Raw genomic sequence first — 10,871 nt, 5'->3', positions numbered from 1 at the left:
CTCACCCTCACACACCATCACCCTCACACACCCTCACCCTCACTCACCCTCTTACCCTCACACACCCTCTCACCCTCATACACCATCTCACCATCACACACCCTCTCACCCTGTGGAAAAGTAAATTTTGCCATGTTCTGTGTCCCTACGCCTCATCCATCATATGTTATGTGTGCATGACCAATATGCATATGTTATTCCCCATGTCCGATTAATGACGCAATTACAGTTGTGTCCACCTCTAGTATGTCAGTTTCCAGTCCTCGTGAATACTACGAATATTAGGCCTATGTAAAGCTACGTTGCCACGTTTCTCAGTGTGCACGTTATTCCAGACTTTAGTCCCCGTTTCTAGGCCTCAACAGGGCCCGGACCACAGATTCAGCTCCTGTCTCCTGAAGCCTCGTTAAGGAGCGATACAGCCCCCACCTGTATCCTCGACCTTTCACTTACTTCCTGCCTCGCAGTGCCCGGTGCAGCTCGGCTCTGCCTCTGAGTCTGCCAAGAGTATGTTATAGTTCCAGCTATCAGTTCAGTCCTCCTTCTCTGCATTCCTAAAGCTACTGAACTACATCAATAGTTTCCGTCATTGTCTAGCCTATGCGGCTCCACGTTAGAGAAATACTGTATTTAATGGTCATTTAATATTCTTCATCACGCACTACATGTAGAATAATGCATGGTCCAGTCTTAGAGTCAAGTTAGCTTTTCCCCTCATGACTTCTAGTTTATATCAACATGTTCCCTAAACATCAGATACTAGATAGGGTTTAGGTACATGTCGCTCCGACCCTCCAGACTTTAGTCTCTGCTCCTAGCACAGAGTTCATAGCCCCCAGCTTCTCCTAGTGATACGTCATTGCCAGTTTCCGCGCACCACCAGGTTAGAGGTCCCGGCTCCTTAGGTAGCCCCCTCCTATGTTTCCGCCCCATTCATGACATATTTTGTTACGTCTGCACCACATGTCTATGTATACGCCCAGTTACACCTACTTTTACTGTTATCTTTCGCGACTGCTACGCGTCACGCCTTCTGTTCCACCCACTGCTACGCCTACTGCAATGTAATGCTATGTGTTCGCGCTATGTATATATGCCTGTGTATTGTTATGAAAAGTTAGCGCGCTCATCCCAGACCCAGCCCCGGCAGCTGCCGGGCCACTCTAGCCCTGCCATTCTGTTCCTATGCAGGTTGTCCTGATCCTGTCCTTTATGCTGTAATAAACCTGCAGAAACTCCTACTACCTCGAATCTTGACTCTTATTTTATTGAGCTATCTGTTATGATTTATGCCTAGTCAAAAATAGGGTATTATTTATTTATTTACCACATAATGGCGCCCGAACAGGGACTTGCCCTTTCCCCACGCGTCGGTGAAGCCACGCCGACCCCCTGACCCTCTGCAGCCGTGACGGAACCATACCGTGCACTGGCAGATATTTCTGCTCCAAGTATCCCTCAGGCCCACGGAGGAGACGGAGGAGGCGGTCCAGCATCCGAACGAGACGGTGGAGGAACGCGGCGAGTCCCGACCAGAGCCCAAGCCGAGAGTTCAAGGTCCGAGGTATCCGGAGGCCCACCCGTAACTGAAGTCCGAAGTCCGAAGTTCGTCGTCGTAGCAGTCCAGTCCCGTCCGAGGCCTTCCGTTCCGTGCTGCCCGGTGAGTACCATTGCTGGGGTAGTATCTAGACAGGACCAATCTAAATTGACTCCTGGTCCGTGGGTTGGTGGTACCCAGACTCACAAACGAAGTGTTCACCTAGGTGGATACGGGTCTTGATGCGTTCCTTTATGGGACCGGTATGTTCCGTACTGTTACAGCAGTGCATCCAGTAATTCTAGTCTGTTCCGTTCTCGAGAAAATTCTTGTATTTCTGCTCTCAGTATTCCAGGTAATATTCTGTTCAAACTGTTATTTATAATGTTCTTCATGTATTTTAATGTTGTGGTATGAGTGTGACGTGATTTCGTGTTTATTGTGTATTGTATTGTGTCCAGATTACAGTTCAGTCATGCCTATATTTTCCAAGTTACGTCAGTTAAAAACTAGAAAGGGTCTGCTGGAAGCAGCAGTTCCTGTTCCGCCGAGGGACAGTCCAGGTCATTTTATGTATCAGAAACATGGCATAAGTGCCATATTGTATTTAGATTTATGGGTAGAGTATACCAAACAGTTAGAAGAAAAGTATAGATGGCCCGTATCGGGTACATGGGATGCCGAATGTATCATGCGAGTAGAGGAAGCATTATGGAAAAAGAAAGCCAGACAGTCACAGAAAGATGCCATCGAGTTATGGCGCAAGGAAGCTCATAGAAGAACCGAAAAGGAAGTCAGAAAGTCAGAGTTAAGTAGAGAATCCCAGGAACGAGCCCAAGAAAGAGAATTAATCGAGATAGGTGAACAAGTCAAAGCCGAACAGTCAGACAGACAGAGGCATGCCCTCATTAGGGGTATGTATCCTCTTCTTGCCGAGGGTTTGCCAAAAGCGACCCCAGAGGCATCCAGTAATTTCCCGCCACCATTAGTCCCGACCAAGCTACGTCACAAACCGACCGCAGCTGATATTTTTATTTCGTCCTATTTGGACGACACAGTCCCAGAATATGCAAATCCTGTTCGCGCTCCGCCAGTCCCTGTAAATCAGGCACTTCCCGCTCTTCCAGACACCGGAGTACCTGCTACGGTACCCCCGGTCCAGCCAGCATTTCAACTTCCCGCTCCGCCACGAAGAATGTCCGTCGATGATTCCAGTCTAGGGGCCGCAGGAGGAGGTCCTCCTCAAACCCCGCCGCCACACAAGCGTTTAACGTTAGCCGAATTACACGCACAAGCGTCCCAGCGTACGCCTAGACATCAGACTGTTGCAGAAATAAGAAAATCCCTTGCCGAATGTTGCTATGATCCAGTCCCAGGCGAGGATAATATGGTTTTATATTCATTCCGCGTAAGAAAGGTGACCGAGTATCTAGTCACCCTACCAAATATGAAAGAAGACCTAGACAGAATATATCGTTTCATCCGTACAGGGGATGATCCAGAAAGTATTGGCGAGGCCATGTCTCAAAGGAAAGCCGAGATCCAGCTCATGATATTAAAGTTCCTGATCAATTGTCTAATAAGAGAACAAGATTACCCGTCTAAAGATTCCGCCGAAATGAGAATCCTGACAAGGTGGAGTGATAATATAGCCGAGGGTAAGCACAAGACCGTCGGTGCCATGGAAAGTATGTACAAGAAAATCCGTAAAGAAATAATAAAGATACACGAACAACGTAAAGCAGCCCAAGTAAGCGAGAAAGAAAGTATCTCTGATCCTGAAGAGGAAGACGAGAATCCCGCCAGAATAGCGTATGTAGGAAAATCTAGATTTCCAGATCGCCATTTACGTCTAGAACACAAGTCTATTTTCCGTCATCCAGCACCAGAACAAGGTTCTCTAGAACAAGTATTTCAAGCTACCGATCACATTCTGAAATCAGGAATCGGTTACAGTGAATTAAGTACTATGCATGAACAAGAACTAGCCCGATCAGCAGTCCGATGGATTACTGATTCTACCACTTTTCCAGACGAAATAGTGGCACAAATGTTTCTGAAAATGCCCCCAGCCGAGCAGCGACTGGTGGGTATGTATATGATCCAGCACCTCATTACTCTGTATGAGGGTCAACATTCTGATCCAGACCCGTTACATGATGTCCTGAACGAGTTACTCCAGTATAGATGGAAAGGTCTAGGTACCGATTTAATTAGTGTCATTCTAGAACAGCGTCACAAATATAGAACGTTTCTGAACCCGCATTTTGTTCATGTCTCACCCCCAGAAAGTAAACCATTCTATATAGACAGACAGAATCCGTTACGGGAAGTCCACCCAGTTAGAGGAACGGGTGGCGAAATGCAACGAGTGTTTGTATACACTCCAATATCAAAGATGGAACTTCTTGAAATGAAGAAATTAATTCCCTGTCATGACAAAGATCCAGCAGGGTTCCATAGAGAATTAAAAGACATGCTCCGTATGGGAGAATATACTTACCCAGATGTCATTAAAATGTTAAAGGTCCTGTTGCCCGCAGGGGTATATGAAAAGCTAAAGGAAAAAGAATGGGAGGTGGGAGAGAAAAAGATCGATTGGGCAGTTCTAGAAGCTGAAGACAAGGCACGAGTACCAGGTACCGGTCTTGGAGATAAATGTAAAGAGTTACCAGAATTATTGATTCAAGTTTTACCCAGATTATTGACAACTAGAAAAGAAGACTGGGATGCAATCTCGGCCTGTAAACAGAAACAAGATGAAGATATTAGTGATTTCTATTCTAGATTTGAAAAATGTTTCAGTATCAACAGTGGTCTCAAGACAAGTAGTGAGTCATACCCTCACCTTTTCGTTACTAAATTAGTCGAGAATTCAAGTCCACAAATTAAAAATCGAGTTTTGAAAGTCGAAAGCACCTGGCAAGCTAATACTCCGTCCCAGATGCTCCAGATGCTTCAGTATCACCAGAATAGAATCAGGGAAGAGCAAGAACACGAGAGAAAACGTATGAAAGATACGAAAATGAAAGTGCTAGTTGCACAATCTGTTCCTCAAGACAGTCAGAAGAGGGGTCCGAATCAAGCCAGTCATCCTGCAGCTCCCGTTAAAGGGAACTGCAATTATTGTAAACAGCCAGGTCATTTTATAAACGAGTGTGCAGTTCTGAAACATAACATAGCTACTGGTAAGACTAAAGAAAGACCACGTCCGCCTAGACAAGAACCAGTTTCACAGATTCCCCAGTCACAGAATGCACAACAGACAGTTACAGCACCGCAGCCTATTGCTGCAACACAGCATGTTACATCGCAGATGTACCAGTATGCACAGTCCGAGTATCCAGAGTATCAGCCATATTCATGAAACAGCCTAGAGAGGGAGGTAGGCTTGCCTCTCATCGAGATACCTGTAGATCAAGAAGGTCCCTATGTTCACAGTCAAGTATTAGGGAAAGACAGAAAGTTTTTGATTGATACAGGGGCAAGTAGGACCACAATTAGTCACGCCGAAGTTCCAGGGGCTCCGCTCTCAGGCTCAAGAAATGTTTCCCTTGGATTTTCAGGAAAACCCATTATAAATGAGATCTCAAAGCCAGTTACTCTAGAAGTAGGTCCATTGTCCCGCACTACTGATCTGTTACTTACTAAGTCATGTCCAGAAAATCTATTAGGCATTAAGACACTGAAAGAATTAGGTGCAGTTATTTGCTGTTCCCCAGAGGGAATACGATTGTTCCTACGTGACTTTAAGGGTCACTATGTGTTACGAGATTTTGATTCAAGACTGTCTAAAGTTCCGCAGCATTTATGGGCGCAAGGTCCAACTGATGTAGGTTATATGCAAATCACACCCTATCGTGTGACTCTCAAACCAGGTGTAGTGTTACCACGAATCAGACAGTACAGATTGCCACCTGAGGCTGTAGCAGCCTTATCCAAGATTATTGACGAGCTCATGGCTCAAGGAGTAGTTGTAGAAACTGACTCCAATGTATGTAATTCTCCGATCATTCCAGTCATGAAACGTACTGATCCAAATGCACCCCCAGTATATCGATTGGTGATTGATTTACGAGAGCTTAACAAATGTATTATTCCTCAGTACCCAGTTGTCCCAGATATCTCTTCCCTGTTAACAGCTATTGATTCCGAAGCCATGTTCTTCACTGTCATAGACCTCAAGAACGCATTTTTTAGTGTTCCGATTCATCCAGACAGCCAGTTTCTTTTCGGATTTTGTTTAAATGGAAGGAGCTATATGTTCACACGCGCTCCTCAAGGTTTCACAGAAAGCCCTAGTATTTACAGTCAAGCACTTAAGAGACAACTAGACAATATTCACATGCCAACTGACACTGCCCTGCTCCAGTATGTCGATGATCTACTGATCACAGCCCGTTCTGAACGTGCATGCGAGCGAGCATCCCTTACAGTTCTGTATTTCCTAGCCGAGATGGGGCACAAGGTGTCACCTTCGAAGCTTCAATTCTGTGTCCAGCAAGTGGTATACTTAGGACACTTGCTGTCCAAGAGGGGTAGACAGTTGACACCAGACCGTATCCAGTTAATAGCGAGTCTTCCCCAGCCCAGAACCCAGAAGGAGGTACGTGCCTTTATTGGCCTTACTTCTTATTGTAGACAATGGATCCCCCAGTATGCATTTTTAGCCAAGCCACTGATACAGTTAACGACACAGGAGGCAGCCGTATCGACTGTCCTCCCTTGGACATCTGAACATACACTTAGTTTCAACGAGTTAAAGAAAGCTTTATGTCAAGCTCCAGTTCTAGCTACACCGAACTACAGTAAGCCTTTTACACTTTTCGTTACTGAACGTGAAGGTACAGCATTATCTGTTCTCACACAAGATCAAGCAGGACAATACAAGCCCTGTGCTTATTTTTCGAGCACACTAGATCCAGTCGCCCAGGCGTTGCCTGCGTGCCTCAAGTCAGTTGCAGCCACAGCACTAGCTATCAGACAAAGTGATTCCATAGTTTTAGGACACTCCTTGACAGTACAAGTCCCACATTCAGTAGAAGTTCTTTTGAACCGAACACAAACTCAGCACTTGACAATTGCACGTTTAACAGGTTATGAATTGACACTGTTCCAGCCACACATAGAAATCAGACGCTGCAACATCCTGAATCCTGCTACACTGTTACCATCAGTTAGTTCAAATCCAGCCACACATGACTGTGTGGAAGTAGTTAACATTACGACAAAGCCAATACAAGACCTGACAGACATTCCGTTACCAGATCCTGACCTGACACTTTATGTGGATGGTTCATGTATGAGAACTAGTACAGGAGAACTAGTCGCCGCGTATGCAGTGACTACTGACACCGAAGTTATTGAAACACACCGTATTGATACCCTGTCCGCTCAAGCAGCAGAGCTAGTTGCTCTGACACAAGCCTGTATACACGCCAAGAACCAGAAAGTTAATGTTTACACAGATTCACGTTACGCATTCGGAGTTGTACACGACTTCGGAGTGCTCTGGCAAGAGAGAGGTTTCATGACTTCTCATGGAACCAAGATTCAGCATGGTTTCCTTATTCAAGCTCTGTTAGATGCCATACATTTACCGACATCTATCGCTATCATGAAATGCAAAGCACATACGAAAGTTACTGACATTATTTCCCAAGGTAATGATTTAGCAGATCGCACAGCCAAGCTTACAGCTCAGACTCCAGACATTCAAGCTAATCCGACACAGACACATACTCCAGATCCGACTACATGTATGACAGTTAAGGACCCTACACAAGATGTCATAGATATCCAGTTACATGCTACTCCCGATGAAATCATGAAATGGTACGAACAAGGAGGGGTCCAGACAGATCAAGGATGGTTAACGAAGGGTAGAGCCACATGGTTTCTCCCCGATTCTATGGTTCAAGTCATTATTAATACCGCACATAGTCCAGCACATTTAGGAGAAAAAGCTATGTTAGACAGTATCCAGAACATTTGGTTCAACAAGCATTTACGAGCTGCAGCCAAACAGAAAGTCCGTACCTGTATGATATGTTGTCAGTTTAATCCAGGTAAAAGTGTCCCGGTGGAACAAGGTGGTTTCCAGCCCCCTGACCACCCTTTTGAGGTCCTCCAGATGGATTATATTCAGATGGAGCGATGTCGAGGTTTCAAGTATGTCCTTGTAGTTGTATGCGCTTTGTCCAGATGGACCGAAGCATATCCAGTCCCAGATTACACAGCCGCGACCACTGCCAAGCAGTTGGTTCGTGAATTCTTCCCTAGATATGGACTCCCTAGAGTCGTATATTCTGATAACGGTCAGCCATTCGCATCTGAACTCATGAAGCACGTTTCCCTGTTGTTAGGGTACCAGTGGAAGTTCCATTGTGTACGCCATCCTGAAGCAGCCGGTCTAGTCGAGAGACATAATCAGACCCTGAAAATCCGCATCGCCAAAGTATGTAAAGAAAAGGGTGTGGACTGGCTAGTAGCTCTGCCAGTCGCTTTGTTTTATATGCGCATGGTCGCACATTCTAGATCAGGTCTGTCCCCGTATGAGGTCGTATTCGGCCGTCCCCCTAACATGTGGGGTACTCCTAGACCCCGAAGTATTACCGATGTTTCATGTAATATGCTGACAGATTACCTAGCTTCCTTGATGTCTGCCCTCAACTCATGTCGTTCACAGGTTGCCGCCGCATTTCCAGACAATACCGAGGTGGCACCGCATGAAATCGTTCCAGGTTCGCTGGTGATGATCCGAAATTTTGACAGATCAAGTCCGCTGGAACCTCGTTGGAAGGAGCCACGTCAGGTCCTCTTGACCACCCGTACTGCCGTCAAGCTGGAAGGCAGGAAGGGGTGGGTCCACCTTTCTCATGTAAAACTTTTCAATGGACTGAAACCCGTTTCTAAAAACATTTCCAAGGATTCCCAGGATTTTGAAGACTGCCAAACTATTGCTCTTAAGGACTGTCCCGCAAAAGACATTGTTACAACCCCTTCCCTGTTAGAGAAAACTCCGCAACAGGAGTATAAGTTAAAACTAAGGTCTAGTAAAATAAGTCAGTCAGTTTGATTGTATAAGTCCTCCCCTAGGTGAAACGGTTAGACTGTTTCTGACATGTATAAAATAGACCCCCATAGTGAGAGAGTCAGTCGAAATTCAATTCAATGTATCGTTTTTCTAAGTTTCATATTGTTTCTCAGCATAATGATTTCCTGCACTAGTTACGCACTTTTCCTGTGTTTTCCAGTTCCTCATGTAAATAAGCATTCAAATGTTACAGTAGAGCACACGTTTAGTGATCTGCCTCCTCACGAATATTCATACCGCCTCGCTATGCGTAACAATTCATTTATCCGTATGTTACATTACTCACACCAGACCAGCAATGCCACTAATTGTTGGGTGTGTGGTCGACTCCCCCCTTTCCAGACACCGAAGGGAGTTCTGCCACTCTTTCCTTATCCTTTTTCACATAATGGTTCGTGTGGAGCCTGGTCCATGTTAACGTCATCCTCAACAGATATGTCTTTTCTTAATAGCACATGTTTCCCAGACAAGCAAGGTCTCCCCCACAGAACAGGTTTAGATCTAGAAAATGAAGTATACAATTTAGGTAATTATTCGTCGAATTTCATGGTCCTGAATGTTCAGTCTGATACTACTCCAGACTCACCTGCTATTTCAGTACTACCAGTCAAAGGCGAATTATGTGTCCGTAGTCATGGTTCTGTACATGTAGGACATAGTGAATGTACTACTGTTATCAAGTATAGTGACAGTGGGAAATCTATTTTTAAAGCCTCACGTCATTCTTATTTTGTTTGTGGTCAAACCGCATATGTTCGTCTGCCCCTCGATTGGGAGGGAACCTGTTACATTGCTTTCCTACTGCCACCTGTTTTTCTAGCCCCACCTGACTATCATAGAAACACACATCTAGTACACACTAGACACAAGAGAAACCTCCCGATTGTCGATTATACTGAAACTGCCGCAGAACAATTCATTGATATTGATAAAGGTGTTTTCCCTTATTTAGGTACAATTGTAAACAGTAAGCTAATCCGTAGGTTAACAAGAACCCTTGAAGCTGTAGTAGATGAGACTGCCTCCGCTCTAGGTAACTTAACTGAAGAGCAATCTTTTATGAGAATTGTCGTTTTACAGAATCGTCTCGTCCTTGACGTCATACTGGCCGATAGGGGCGGGGCCTGTAGAGTTCTCGGATCTAGTTGCTGCATTTTCATTCCTAATAACGCGCCGTCTGTTTATTCAGCTATAACCAGACTCCATAAAATTGCCCATCTGTTACACCAAGATCCAGGCACCTGGACATGGTCCGGTTGGTTCTGGAATATAATTTCCGCATGGGGATGGAAAGTCCTGTCCTTTCTAGGTATTGCAGTAGCGATCATATTCAGCTGCTGCCTCTGTATACAATGTGGCCCTGCGATTTGCGGCATTTGTGCTACCTCTTGTATTCCTAGTCCCAAGCCCCGTTCTAAATCCCGTTCCAAGACAATTCGAGATGAACAAATGGTACTGTATGAAATGATAGATGGTATCATGAATATTGATGTTTCCTGATGGAAACGTAGTGACAAGGAGGGAATGTGGAAAAGTAAATTTTGCCATGTTCTGTGTCCCTACGCCTCATCCATCATATGTTATGTGTGCATGACCAATATGCATATGTTATTCCCCATGTCCGATTAATGACGCAATTACAGTTGTGTCCACCTCTAGTATGTCAGTTTCCAGTCCTCGTGAATAATACGATTATCAGGCCTATGTAAAGCTACGTTGCCACGTTTCTCAGTGTGCACGTTATTCCAGACTTTAGTCCCCGTTTCTAGGCCTCAACAGGGCCCGGACCACAGATTCAGCTCCTGTCTCCTGAAGCCTCGTTAAGGAGCGATACAGCCCCCACCTGTATCCTCGACCTTTCACTTACTTCCTGCCTCGCAGTGCCCGGTGCAGCTCGGCTCTGCCTCTGAGTCTGCCAAGAGTATGTTATAGTTCCAGCTATCAGTTCAGTCCTCCTTCTCTGCATTCCTAAGCTACTGAACTGCATCAATAGTTTCCGTCATTGTCTAGCCTATGCGGCTCCACGTTAGAGAAATACTGTATTTAATGGTCATTTAATATTCTTCATCACGCACTACATGTAGAATAATGCATGGTCCAGTCTTAGAGTCAAGTTAGCTTTTCCCCTCATGACTTCTAGTTTATATCAACATGTTCCCTAAACATCAGATACTAGATAGGGTTTAGGTACATGTCGCTCCGACCCTCCAGACTTTAGTCTCTGCTCCTAGCACAGAG

The sequence above is a fragment of the Lissotriton helveticus genome, chromosome 8 (assembly GCF_964261635.1).
Source record: "Lissotriton helveticus chromosome 8, aLisHel1.1, whole genome shotgun sequence".
Taxonomy (NCBI): Eukaryota; Metazoa; Chordata; class Amphibia; order Caudata; family Salamandridae; genus Lissotriton; species Lissotriton helveticus.
This window is presented reverse-complemented; position numbering follows the sequence as displayed.